Source organism: Protomyctophum parallelum (genome assembly GCF_964188405.1).
Source record: "Protomyctophum parallelum genome assembly, chromosome: 3".
Classification (NCBI taxonomy): domain Eukaryota; kingdom Metazoa; phylum Chordata; class Actinopteri; order Myctophiformes; family Myctophidae; genus Protomyctophum; species Protomyctophum parallelum.
Genome location: NC_139698.1, coordinates 14,932,950 through 14,947,599, shown reverse-complemented (window position 1 = coordinate 14,947,599; position 14,650 = coordinate 14,932,950). Strand labels below are relative to the sequence as shown.

The 14,650-nt window shown below is 49.4% G+C and overlaps 1 protein-coding gene across 2 annotated transcripts in view; it reads left to right on the top strand.

Annotated features, from left to right (window-relative positions):
• The window catches only part of dgkb (diacylglycerol kinase, beta), an 80,206-nt gene that overhangs the window by 33,263 nt on the left and 32,293 nt on the right, over nt 1-14,650 (top strand). The gene's annotated exons all lie outside the window — the stretch shown is intronic.

Here is a 14,650-nt window from a genome sequence, read left to right as displayed (position 1 = left end):
CTCCACCCTTTTGCCAATGGCCATGGGCTTCGTGTCCTCACTGTTTGGCAATATTGCTAAGTTTTGCGAAAACCAACAGAACTGCTATTTTTGGCGGAAGGAGAACAAACTGACAAATACAATAAGGGACCAAGAAGTCGCTTCGGGCTTGGTCCCTTAAATATACAACAAAAGAATATAATAAACACTGATGTACTGTATCTAGGCTGGCATTCTAATGTCAGTTTCAAATCAAATTGACATGAGAATAAGGGTTCATGTGGTTAATCAAGGCATGGATTTAAGAATCTGTACATGATACACAGCTAGGAGTGATGACATGATCTATACAGCAAGTGCTTTTATTTACTTATTTATTAAGCTGTCAATGAGATGCGTTTAAGTCTCATTCACCTCTGATTGATGAGAGCGCCCTAAAGTGGACGCACTTTGCATTGTGCCTTCCACGCTATCAGCACAGCATGCAGGCCCCTCCCTGACTATCTCCACGATAATAACACTGATTACACATAGCTCGTGTCAGCCATTACTGATAAATGTCAAGGGAAATATGGTAATTGACATTTACAGGTGGGGGGATATCTCCATATTGTGACATTCGTGCGTTGCAGGGAAATAAGTGACACATGCCCTTACAAATGCTAGTCGAATAACACAGACAGCCATGTGGGCCGTAATGATGATATTATAGGATATTATTTAGAAGACAGGTCCTGTTAACATTGTGATAGAGGAACAGAATGACTGTTATAGTCTGCCAATGATAATTAATGAACATAACATGGGCATGTGTATAGCAGAAAGTGTTCTACTTCAAAATATATCTCAGAATAGCTACTGTTATGGTAATGACTAGCCGGCCTACATGTCAATTATTATAACCTTATTAGAATATATCATGAATATGCCAGTTATTATTTATAATATTGCATTTCTAACTATAGACCACGATGCCGTATTTGCACTGGCATAAACTGGCCTATATCGCAGCGGTCGAGATCATGGATTTCACAATGCCACGCCAGACTTTCCGATCCTTCATTGCCATACCCAGTTCTTGCTTACTGATGCACGTGTCCCTAGCAATGACATCGGGGAACAACAGTTTCCCTGAACAGTGTTTGTGCCGGATCGGGGCAAATGTAGTCGTTAAAAGACAGAATTTACTAAACGATTCAATTCAATTCAATTTTACTAAAGTTTTACAAGTCTCAAGACACTTTAGAAAACCGACAGAGATCCCACCCAGAGCAAGCAATATTGTGACAGTGGCAACAGTAGTGTCACCACTCTTACTATATTACGGTACTCTGGTGAGGTCATAGTGAGCTTGACCTTTGGCCAACAAATTCTAAGCAATTTAGTCTAGATTAAATAAAATTCACTCAGCTGTGTGTGTGTGTGTGTGTGTGTGTGTGTGGCGTGCGCGAGCGCGAGCGTGCGCGCGGGCGTGTGCCGTATCGGTACCGTCTCCCTTTCTGTGTCTGTCTCTCTCACTCTGTGACACGTTTAGCAGCTTTTTCAAGTTTGAGGCAGAAAGTACTTTGGAGGTCTATGATGTCAGGCATCTACAGTATGATGTCAGGCATCTATGATGTCAGCAATGTGTGTGTACCCAGAATTGTGTGAGTGAAACAGTCTCTCTCTCTCTCTCACTCATATGGAGATGCTGATGTCATAATATGACATAATATGACATGTTATCAATATTATTGATAACATCTGCTGCTTTGCAACATCAGTATGATGTCACGTATATTACCCAAATATAGAGTTCTACATTGCTCCAGACTGGCAGTACTGGCAAGTACTCTGATAACTGCTACTGCAATAGTATAGTAGTACTGTATGAATAGAGCAGTATTTGAAGGTCACAGTGACCTTGACCTTTGACCACCAAATCAGTGCATCTTTGAGTTTGATGTTTGTTGATATTTCCTGAAATTTCGCATTAACAAGGTTCGGACGGACGGACAGACGGACGAACGGACGGATGTACGGACGCTAGGACAACACAAACTCATGATGCCTCCAGCCACCACCGAGGCCGGTGGAGGCAAAATAAATAATTGAAATCATGTGGATCTCAGGATCCATATGGGAACGGCGTGGCGTGTGACCAGCCTGGGATGTCAGTCATTTATGACATATTTGATGCATTCCTTCAAATTTGGGGAAGACTTCCATTATAAAATTAAAGTTAAAGTTTGGTTTTGCCGATCAGTAGTCTCGCATTACCAGTCCAAATGCTTCCATCATACAGTCTGGAGCAATGGAAATTCCGTTTTCTCTTTACAGTCGCACATATCCTAATATAAATAAAGATTAGATCATTTCTATTTATATTAGGATAAATGTGCTTGTTGCTTAGCAGTAATGGAAATTTAAAAATATGCTTTAAAATATGAACGGAAATAACTTCCTTACTGGGATTTCGGGAGGTGTAGTTCCAGACTCTATATAGCAATCGGAGATTGTGGAATAGTTGTCTGGATACGTGAGACTAGCCGATCAGGGAAGCCTATATTCGTACAGTACAATCTCCCGAACACACAATTTCGTTGTCTTTCTCAGACCTGCAGGTCGACAGATATTGATATCCGTTGTTTTTCGGTTCCCAAAAACCGTTGGTCCATCCAAATTGCCATTCGGCACTAATTAACTCAGGGTCATATGAGATACACACACAACACGGCAAGTTTGAGACTACTTGTTCACACACACACACACACACACACACACACACACACACACACACACACACACACACACACACCATCTTTTAGACGCCACGCCATAAAAGATCATCAACTTTAGAAACAGGGAATCATTAATGCCAGTGAATTTCTCCTTGCTGAATAACTATTGAAAAATGTACTTTTGACTGCATGGCTACTTACATGAAGTCATTATAACTGTATTGTCTTAGATCTAACAATGGGATTAGTACCCAGCAGCCGTGATGATGACAAATGAAGTTGTTTGTGGAGGATTAAGAAGATTTTGAGCTCTCAATGGAATTGAGTGTGATATAATATTAATAAAAAAAAACTGCCACAAGTCAAGCTAATAATTACCTCGGAGATTATGCAGATGAAGAGAGATTGTTTCTGTAATGACATTGTCGAAATCAAAAGATCAGCAGTAGCAACCAAAACGTTCACATAGTATTGATTATTTAGGGAGTGTCATCACAAATTTGATCTTGACTATTCACTAATTAGCACACACTTTTACATTTACTCGTTTTAAATGATGATGGGGGAAAAAGTGGTTTGGGGACGAGGCATGCAAAGCTGACAAAGCAATAATTGTACTTACACCTCAAAGTCAAACCACTGGTGCCATGATGAATGGACTGAAGCCCTCACTGTACAACTTCCACTCTCCAGGCCATTTATATCTGAAAACAGATGATCCTTTCAAAAAAAGAAAGGCTATCTTTTTTTTGTTAACAATTTTAACCTAAAGGGCTTGATATACTTCTTTGCACATTGTGTCGCACACCGAAGTAGCCAATCCCCCCAAAAAAAGCTGTTCTATAAGCTCACAACACTTCGAAGCATCATGTGAGCTTGTATATCAGCTATTTTTGGTGCGTAACACCGGCGTGCAACTAAGTAAAAATCACCCTTAACCTCCTGCCTTAGCCCTGTCACAGCCCAGTTGGATTGAGTATTAATGGAGCCATCCCTTTGGGAGGATGTGGAAGTGACGTGAATTGTAATGATCTCAATCAGGGCCAGGGGTGAGAGACAGAACTAATCACTGAGCTAGCTCCCCTACCATAATGCAGTCAGTCGCCCTAATGATCCTAGTGCTCCTGTCAAAGCCATTACTCTCCTCCTAGTGAACGGGCACATCATCAAACCGCCTGGGCCACTCATAATTGAACGAAACTTTGAGCAATGAGAGGACATTACACATGTCCAGTATTAATTTGGGTGCCAGATTTTTACAATGGTAATTATTTGAGGGCAGCTAGGGGGAAAGTGAGTGAATTGACGTTGGCTTGCTGCCCCAAGGGGGTCAAACATGCTTTGAACATACGAACATGAAGGCGCTGATGGTTTATCTGCAGTATGTCAATAATCAATGGTTATACCAGGTGTGAAGTCAAGACCTGCTCACTGGCATCTGAGTCGAGACGAATACCAAAGGAGGTCAAGTCTAGATCATTAAAGAATTGCCAGTATTAGGCCCATCTGATTACATTTCAGTCATAATGTTGTCAGTCATAGATTAATACAAACACCATTAATATGTCTTAGCAAATATACTGTAAGTGTGTGGCAATCAATTGAAATATCATGTAATATAATAGATAGGGAAAGTAGCATATACATTTGGGCTGCACAGTTACTCAAACGTAATGGAAAATCGTGATTTTGGTTTGCAAATATGCTGTCATGAAACTGAACAACTAACTAAACTAATCAACAAAACATTTTATTTGGTAAACTGTTGCACCTTAGAGGCACAATCAAATCACAGTCCATTACATATAACCAATAAACACAATGAGCAACAAAGACATAACATGAATCATTTGAAATTATACAAGTGTATTTTTCCACCAAAAATATTCATATACAGTACAACATTAAGCTAAAAATAATCAGAATTATCCATTTAGTCATAATCATGTAGCCCTTAAACAAATGGTACATAATCAATCTACGTGAGGTGACAATGCACTTTATTCATTCTGAAATCCTTGAGGCCTCATTCACACGTACCAAACACATATGTTTGGTCGTTTTTTAGGGTTTTTTTGGGCCACCACAATGCTTTTCCAATGGGAGTCACATGGTTTGATCAAACATTTGTGTTTGATGAGGGGGAGGGGCAGAACACCACCAGCAATCAAACACAAATGTTTGATCAAACCATGTGACTCCCATTGGAAAAGCATTGTGGTGGCCCAAAAAAACTAAAAAACGACCAAACATTTGCTTGATTGGTGTTTGGTACGTGTGAATGAGGCCTGAGATAGTTTGCTGTTGCCCTGCTCTAGTGCCACTTGTACGATCTTCCAAACCAAAGACAGGCAACCTTTCTTCGACTTTGCTGTTTGTTTTCAGCTATATTGTCCTGTTTGTAAGACAATCAAGTTGTAAGAAAGGTGATGGGTTGCACACACCAAGACTGCATTTTAGTTTTTATTCTTTATAACATCGAATGACAGACGTTTCGGCTATCCAGCCACCATCAGTGTTGATTTGAACGGGTAATGCATCATAAGTCAGAGCACGGTGATCACAAGAAGAATTATCTAAGAAAATCAAGTTACAATCTTTTATATACTGTATATCCATCATCTCACCTTTCTGGCTCGTGTTGAAGCACAAGACAAATCTGCAGGGAGAATTATTTTGGTCTTCTCCTTAGAGCATCCTTAAAAGACATCAAGAGAGGATCCATCGAATTTTCTTATTTACTTTTCTTGGCTTCTCCAATATTGTTGTACTGAATGCTAGCATGGGGTCCTCCCTGTGATTGTGGTTTCAACAGAGAGGGTCAAAGCAGATTGCTTCAGCGGAATGGGGAGAGGGGAACAAACCCAAAAAGTTGTACTGCAACTCTTATTCCTACTTCTTTTTAGTTACTGAGAACTTTTTTGTGTTTTGTTTTGCTTTTGAAACCTATGTACACTTGACTCTACTGTAACATTATCTATGTATTATACATGTTTATGTACAGTATACTGTGTGTGTGTGTGTGTGTGTGTGCGTGTGCGTGTGCGCGTGTGCGCGCGCAACTGTGCGTGCTCTCCTTTGTGTGGAAATAAATAAATGGTTAAAATGCATGTGTGCGTGCGTTGCAAATGTAAAATATATGCTCACAAATGTGGTAGGCCACGAAGGAAACCTATACCTGGCTAACCACACACTGTCATGGCTCTCATTGAGCAACAGATGCCTCCAAAACAGTTAGAGATCTAAATAAGCCGGAAGTGATATGTTATGTGTCATAAGCAACAGGCGGTAGTTGCACAGGAGGTAAAGCGGCCGTCTGGAAAGCGGAAGGTCCTCGCCTCGATCCCTGGCCTGTCCTGGCTTCATGTCAAGTGTCAAGCAGGACACTGAACCTCTAACTGCAACCGTGTGTCCTTGTATGATTGCACCTACTGTTGATGTGTGCCTAAATGTAACACACATTGAAAGTGGCACTAAATAGAAATTCAGACCATTTATAAAAAAAAGCTGACCACACAGCATAGACAGGAGGAGAGAGGAAGTGTTTGTAGACTGTTATAGATCTGATAGATCTGAGGATAATATGCCGCAGTCTATAAGTTATTACAATGATATATGATTTTTGATGTGAGCTGCTGATAACCCCAAAAATGTAGACTACACCAAGATTGACCACTGCTTTAGAAGTTCAAAAGGCCCATGTTATTGGAAATTGTGATTTTTATTATTATGAAGTGATTATGGAAATCAACATTAGTTATTAACTCATATTCGTTTTAATAATGATTATTATTGTGTCACTTTACATAAATTGACATAAATATTGTGAGAGTAGAGAGGGTGACATGTTAATTTATATACAGGTGAGCTAAGCAGTCCAGGGACACCCTTAGAGCAGTGAGGTCCAGGGACCCCCTTAGAGCAGTGAGGTCCAGGGACCCCCTTAGAGCAGTAGGGTCCAGGGACCCCCTTAGAGCAGTGTGGGGTCCAGGGACCCCCTTAGAGCAGTGGGGTCCAGGGACCCCCTTAGAGCAGTGTGGGGTCCAGGGACCCCCTTAGAGCAGTGGGGTCCAGGGACCCCCTTAGAGCAGTGTGGGGTCCAGGGACCCCCTTAGAGCAGTGGGGTCCAGGGACCCCCTTAGAGCAGTGAGGTCCAGGGACCCCCTTAGAGCAGTGAGGTCCAGGGACCCCCTTAGAGCAGTAGGGTCCAGGGACCCCCTTAGAGCAGTGTGGGGTCCAGGGACCCCCTTAGAGCAGTGGGGTCCAGGGACCCCCTTAGAGCAGTGTGGGGTCCAGGGACCCCCTTAGAGCAGTGGGGTCCAGGGACCCCCTTAGAGCAGTGGGGTCCAGGGACCCCCTTAGAGCAGTGGGGTCCAGGGACCCCCTTAGAGCAGTGTGGGGTCCAGGGACCCCCTTAGAGCAGTGGGGTCCAGGGACCCCCTTAGAGCAGTGTGGGGTCCAGGGACCCCCTTAGAGCAGTGAGGTCCAGGGACCCCCTTAGAGCAGTAGGGTCCAGGGACCCCCTTAGAGCAGTGTGGGGTCCAGGGACCCCCTTAGAGCAGTGGGGTCCAGGGACCCCCTTAGAGCAGTGTGGGGTCCAGGGACCCCCTTAGAGCAGTGGGGTCCAGGGACCCCCTTAGAGCAGTGGGGTCCAGGGACCCCCTTAGAGCAGTGGGGTCCAGGGACCCCCTTAGAGCAGTGTGGGGTCCAGGGACCCCCTTAGAGCAGTGGGGTCCAGGGACCCCCTTAGAGCAGTGAGGTCCAGGGGTCCTTAGAGCAGTGGGGTTCAGGGACCCCCTTAGAGCAGTGGGGTTCAGGGACCCCCTTAGAGCAGTGGGGTTCAGGGACCCCCTTAGAGCAGTGGGGTTCAGGGACCCCCTTAGAGCAGTGGGGTTCAGGGACCCCCTTAGAGCAGTGGGGTTCAGGGACCCCCTTAGAGCAGTGGGGTTCAGGGACCCCCTTAGAGCAGTGGGGTCCAGGAGGGACCCCCTTAAAGCAGTGGGTCCAGGGACCCCCTTAGAGCAGTGGGGTCCAGGAGGGACCCCCTTAGAGCAGTGTGGGGTCCAGGGACCCCCTTAGAGCAGTGGGGTTCAGGGACCCCCTTAGAGCAGTGTGGGGTCCAGGGACCCCCTTAGAGCAGTGTGGGGTCCAGGGACCCCCTTAGAGCAGTGGGGTCCAGGGACCCCCTTAGAGCAGTGGGGTCCAGGGACCCCCTTAGAGCAGTGGGGTCCAGGGACCCCCTTAGAGCAGTGGACTTCCAGGGACCCCCTTAGAGCAGTGAGGTCCAGGGACCCCCTTAGAGCAGTGGGGTCCAGGGACCCCCTTAGAGCAGTGTGGGGTCCAGGGACCCCCTTAGAGCAGTGTGGGGTCCAGGGACCCCCTTAGAGCAGTGGGGTCCAGGGGTCCTTAGAGCAGTGGGGTTCAGGGACCCCCTTAGAGCAGTGAGGTCCAGGGGTCCTTAGAGCAGTGGGGTTCAGGGACCCCCTTAGAGCAGTGAGGTCCAGGGGTCCTTAGAGCAGTGGGGTTCAGGGACCCCCTTAGAGCAGTGGGGTTCAGGGACCCCCTTAGAGCAGTGGGGTCCAGGGACCCCCTTAGAGCAGTGAGGTTCAGGGACCCCCTTAGAGCAGTGGGGTTCAGGGACCCCCTTAGAGCAGTGGGGTTCAGGGACCCCCTTAGAGCAGTGGGGTTCAGGGACCCCCTTAGAGCAGTGGGGTCCAGGAGGGACCCCCTTAAAGCAGTGGGTCCAGGGACCCCCTTAGAGCAGTGGGGTCCAGGAGGGACCCCCTTAGAGCAGTGTGGGGTCCAGGGACCCCCTTAGAGCAGTGGGGTTCAGGGACCCCCTTAGAGCAGTGTGGGGTCCAGGGACCCCCTTAGAGCAGTGTGGGGTCCAGGGACCCCCTTAGAGCAGTGGGGTCCAGGGACCCCCTTAGAGCAGTGGGGTCCAGGGACCCCCTTAGAGCAGTGGGGTCCAGGGACCCCCTTAGAGCAGTGGACTTCCAGGGACCCCCTTAGAGCAGTGAGGTCCAGGGACCCCCTTAGAGCAGTGGGGTCCAGGGACCCCCTTAGAGCAGTGTGGGGTCCAGGGACCCCCTTAGAGCAGTGTGGGGTCCAGGGACCCCCTTAGAGCAGTGTGGGGTCCAGGGACCCCCTTAGAGCAGTGGGGTCCAGGGACCCCCTTAGAGCAGTGTGGGGTCCAGGGACCCCCTTAGAGCAGTGGGGTCCAGGGGTCCTTAGAGCAGTGGGGTTCAGGGACCCCCTTAGAGCAGTGAGGTCCAGGGTGTCACAGTCCCAGGCAGGGCTGTGGTTTTCTTGTCTGTCTCTGTCTTGTCAGTGTCTGTGTTATGTGTGGGCGTGTGTGTGGGCGTTGGCTTGGCTCCATTTATCACTTGGCTCACCTGTTTCCAGTCCAATCTACGCTCCTGCCTGCCATCAGCTCATCAACTCCTGCAGCCTATAAAGACCCGGCCTTCCCACATCACCAGCGCCAGATTGTTAAATCAACCACAGTGGTAGTAGACTTTCTAGCCAGTATTATGCCAGTGTTTGTTCCTGCAGTGAACTTCAGTTTTCTTGTGTTTTCTAGTTTTTGCATTTTGCCTGTTCTCACCGCTCTCCTCTCCTCCTCCTCAGACCACACCTGCCTGCCTGCCTGCCTGCCTGCCAGCCCTTGCTCTGACCAGCCTGTTTGCTCTGCTCTGCCTGCCTATCAGTTTGTTTTTCAATAAACACCCTTGAACTGTCGAACTTTTGTCTGTGTCTGCATTTGGGTCCGCCAGTTCTCGGTACCGTGACAGAACAATCTGGCCCGAATGGACCCAGCAGACTATGACAGAGTTAAGGAGGCCATTATCAAACAGGGGCAGTGTTTGGGAACTCACGAGCAAATGCTAAAGTCTCTCATGGATAGCGTGGCTGAGATCTCAAACCAACTGACTGCCATCAGCCACACACCTCCACCTCAGCTCCATCAACAACCTGCTGCTGACGCTGTTGCTCCCATGCTTCCAGTCGCTCCTGCTGCAGAGCCCCATATTCCTCCACCTGCAAAGTACTCTGGTAATCCAAATACTTGTCGTCAGTTTGTTACTCAAATCCAGCTAGTTTTCAATGCTCAGCCTTCTCGTTTCACTTATGAGGCAGCTAAAATTGCTTATGTAGCCAGCCTATTGGAGGGGCCTCCTCTCAGCTATTTTAATGCTTTGCATGAGCAGGATTCACCTGCTGTTCAGACTTTTGCCCTGTTCACTGCTGAGTTAAAACGTATTTATGATCATCCAATTAGAGGGCAGCAGGCTGGTCAACAACTGTTAAGACTTCGGCAGGGCAGGCGAACAGTGAGAGAGTTTGCCAGTGAGTTCAGAACTTTAGCAATTGAGTCAGGGTGGAATGAGCCGGCACTGCTAACCGCCTTTCAGAGTGGGCTCACCCGCAGCATTGGCAGAGAGATGGCCTTGAGGAAGGAACAGCCTTCCCTGGATGAGGCAATTACCACTGCCATCAAGATGTCTGACCAGATGGCTCAGTGGCAGGCAGAGCCCTCTCCACCTAGTCCTACAGCGCCCTCTGTCGGAGGAAACTACAGAGCCCCGCCTGCTGAGTTTGGTCGTCCTCCTCCTCCTGCTGAGTTTTCTGGGGAGGAACCTATGCAATTGGGCCGGGCCCATCTCACACCAGATGAACGCCAACGCCGAAGGAAGATGGGGGTGTGTTTTTACTGTGGCCAGCCAAACCACCACATCGCCACATGTCCTACACGGCCAAAAGAGATGACTCATCAGTAGCAGTGGGGGTTCTGGTGAGTCATGTTTCATATTCCCCCAAAACCCGATCCCGTATGGAATTTCATGCCACTCTTAGTTTGCATACTCAGTCATTGTCACTGCTTGCTCTTGTTGATTCAGGGGCAGACGAAAGCTTCCTAGACATGTCTGTAGTTTCCCAGTTGGGCATTTCACTTGAACCACTCACCTCACCTATGCAAGCTAATGCTCTCAATGGCAATCCTCTGGCCCGTGTGACTCACCGTACCGAACCCGTCCACCTCCTTGTGTCCGGTAATCATCATGAACAAATTCAGTTCTATGTCATTTCCTCTCCTAATGTACCTATCGTTCTAGGTCAGCCATGGCTACAACTACACAATCCACATATTGACTGGGCGGCAGGCAAGGTGGTGAGCTGGAGTCCGTATTGTCTCTCAACCTGCTTACGGTCTGCTCGTTCACCATCTGAGGGTGCCAGCTCCCCAGCTATTATGGAGCCTCCAGACCTTTCTGGTGTTCCTGCTGAATACCATAACCTTGGAGAGGTGTTCAGTAAGCAACGTGCCCTATCATTACCACCGCACCGCCCGTATGACTGTGCCATCAACCTGCATGAGGGAGCTCCACTGCCTACTAGTCGTCTCTACAACGTGTCTCGCCCAGAGAGAGAGAGCATGGAGAAATACATCCACGAGTCATTGGCAGCTGGCATCATTCGGCCCTCTTCTTCCCCAGTTGGCGCTGGGTTCTTCTTCGTGGGTAAGAAAGATGGTTCTTTACGCCCCTGCATTGACTATCGAGGCCTCAATGACATCACTGTTAAAAACAAATATCCATTACCATTGCTAGCATCTGCTTTTGAGCCCATTCAGGAGGCAACTATTTTTTCCAAGCTAGACCTGCGTAATGCATACCACCTTGTTCGTATCCGGGCTGAAGATGAGTGGAAGACCGCTTTTAAGACACCCATCGGCCATTTTGAATATCTTGTCATGCCATTTGGGCTCACTAATGCTCCAGGTGTATTCCAAGCACTGGTCAATGATGTCCTCCGTGACCTAATCAACCGTACTGTGTCTGTTTACCTAGATGACATCCTGATTTACTCCCGCAACCATGAGGAACACGTGGTGCATGTCCGACAAGTGTTGCAGCGTCTTTTGGAGAACCAGCTCTTTGTTAAAGCGGAGAAATGTGAATTCCATGTCCAGTCTACCACATTCCTCGGGTTCATCGTTGAGAATGGCCAGGTGAAGGCGGACCCTGAGAAGGTGCAGGCGGTGGAGAACTGGCCTCGACCCGCATCTTTAAAGCATCTTCAACGGTTCCTTGGTTTTGCCAACTTCTACAGAAGGTTCATCAGAAACTACAGCAGTGTTGCAGCACCCCTTAACAAGCTGACATCCTCGTTGACTCCTTTTACCTGGAACGCGGAGGCTGAGACGGCGTTTAAGGAGTTGAAGAGGCGGTTCACCACGGCACCGGTTCTCGTCCACCCTGACTCGTCCCGTCAGTTTGTCGTGGAAGTCGACGCTTCAGACACCGGGGTGGGGGCAATCCTGTCCCAGAGGTCCGCTACAGATGGGAAGCTCCATCCCTGTGCCTTCTATTCTTATCCTTTGAACTCTGCTGAGCGCAACTATGATGTGGGGAACAGGGAGCTGTTGGCTGTGAAGCTCGCCTTGGAGGAATGGAGGCACTGGCTGGAGGGTGCTGAACATCCGTTCATTGTGTGGACAGACCATAAGAATCTTGCTTACATCCAGTCTGCGAAGCGCCTCAACTCCCGCCAGGCTCGATGGGCCCTGTATTTTGGTCGGTTCCGCTTCACCCTGACTTACCGTCCTGGTTCTCGTAACTTGAAGGCGGATTCCCTGTCACGCCAGTTCTCCACTGCAGGATCCACTGGCCAGCCGGAGTCGATCCTTCCCTCTTCCTGTGTGGTGGCAGCTGTGATGTGGGAGATTGAGTCACTGGTGCGAGAGGCTCAACGGGTCCAACCGGATCCAGGCAACGGACCCGCAAACCGTCTCTTCGTCCCTGAGTCTGTTCGCTCGCGGGTCCTCCTCTGGGCACATGCTTCCCGCTTTGCCTGCCATCCAGGGGTCGGCCGCACTCTGTCTCTCCTCAAACGGCACTTCTGGTGGACCTCCATTGCCCGTGACACCCGTGCTTTTGTGTCTGCTTGCGCTGTGTGCGCTCGTGGGAAAGCTTCTCATCAGCCGCCTGCTGGCTTGCTCCGTCCTCTGCCTGTCCCTAGTCGACCCTGGTCGCACATGGCTTTGGACTTCGTCACGGGTCTTCCTCCATCCCAAGGCAACACGGTCATTCTGACTATTGTGGACAGATTCTCTAAGGCTGTGCATTTTGTGGCTCTCCCTAAACTGCCCACATCGCTTGAAACAGCTGACCTCCTTGCTTACCATGTCTTTCGGCTCCATGGCGTCCCTGTGGATATTGTTTCCGACAGGGGACCCCAGTTCATCTCACATGTATGGAGGGCTTTCTGTCGTGCCCTCGGAGCATCTGTGAGTCTATCTTCTGGTTACCACCCACAAACTAACGGACAGACAGAGCGAGCCAACCAGGACCTAGAAGCTGCACTGCGTTGTGTGGCGGCCAAGAATCCCTCCTCCTGGAGCACCCACCTGCTGTGGATCGAATACGCCCACAATTCTCTGACCTGTGCTGCCACGGGCAAGTCTCCTTTTGAGGGTTCTCTGGGGTACCAGCCACCTCTCTTTCCAGCCGAGGAGGATGACATCGCCGTCCCATCGGTTCAGGCTCACCTACGACGCTGTCGCAAGGTGTGGAAGGATGCACGAGCTGCCTTGCTCAGTTCCGTGGAACGGAACAAGAAGTTTGCCGATCGCCATCGGACCCCAGCCCCCACGTACCAGCCAGGTCAGCGTGTGTGGCTGTCTACTAAGGACCTCCCCCTGAAGACTGATTCAAGGAAGCTCTCCCCCCGTTATGTGGGCCCTTATGAGGTGCTCTCCATCATCAACCCTTCGACTGTCAAGCTCAGGCTCCCTCGTCACATGAAGATCCACCCCGCCTTCCATGTCTCTCTGTTGAAACCGGTGTTGACGAGTCCGCTGTCTCCTCCGGATGCGCCCCCTCCTCCCCCCCGTATCATTGACGACCGTCCAGCGTACACCGTCCGGCGGCTGCTAGACGTGCGTCGCAGAGGGAGGGGATTCCAGTACCTGGTTGATTGGGAGGGCTATGGTCCTGAGGAGAGATGTTGGGTACCACGTCGCTTCATTCTGGATCCATCCCTAATCACCGATTACCATCAGCAACACCCTGACAAGCCTGGTGGAACTCCTGGAGGCGTTCCGTGAGGGGGGGGCACTGTCACAGTCCCAGGCAGGGCTGTGGTTTTCTTGTCTGTCTCTGTCTTGTCAGTGTCTGTGTTATGTGTGGGCGTGTGTGTGGGCGTTGGCTTGGCTCCATTTATCACTTGGCTCACCTGTTTCCAGTCCAATCTACGCTCCTGCCTGCCATCAGCTCATCAACTCCTGCAGCCTATAAAGACCCGGCCTTCCCACATCACCAGCGCCAGATTGTTAAATCAACCACAGTGGTAGTAGACTTTCTAGCCAGTATTATGCCAGTGTTTGTTCCTGCAGTGAACTTCAGTTTTCTTGTGTTTTCTAGTTTTTGCATTTTGCCTGTTCTCACCGCTCTCCTCTCCTCCTCCTCAGACCACACCTGCCTGCCTGCCTGCCTGCCTGCCAGCCCTTGCTCTGACCAGCCTGTTTGCTCTGCTCTGCCTGCCTATCAGTTTGTTTTTCAATAAACACCCTTGAACTGTCGAACTTTTGTCTGTGTCTGCATTTGGGTCCGCCAGTTCTCGGTACCGTGACACAGGGGTCCTTAGAGCAGTGGGGTTCAGGGACCCCCTTAGAGCAGTGGGGTTCAGGGACCCCCTTAGAGCAGTGGGGTCCAGGGACCCCCTTAGAGCAGTGAGGTTCAGGGACCCCCTTAGAGCAGTGGGGTTCAGGGACCCCCTTAGAGCAGTGGGGTCCAGGAGGGACCCCCTTAAAGCAGTGGGTCCAGGGACCCCCTTAGAGCAGTGGGGTCCAGGAGGGACCCCCTTAGAGCAGTGTGGGGTCCAGGGACCCCCTTAGAGCAGTGGGGTTCAGGGACCCCCTTAGAGCAGTGTGGGGTCCAGGGACCCCC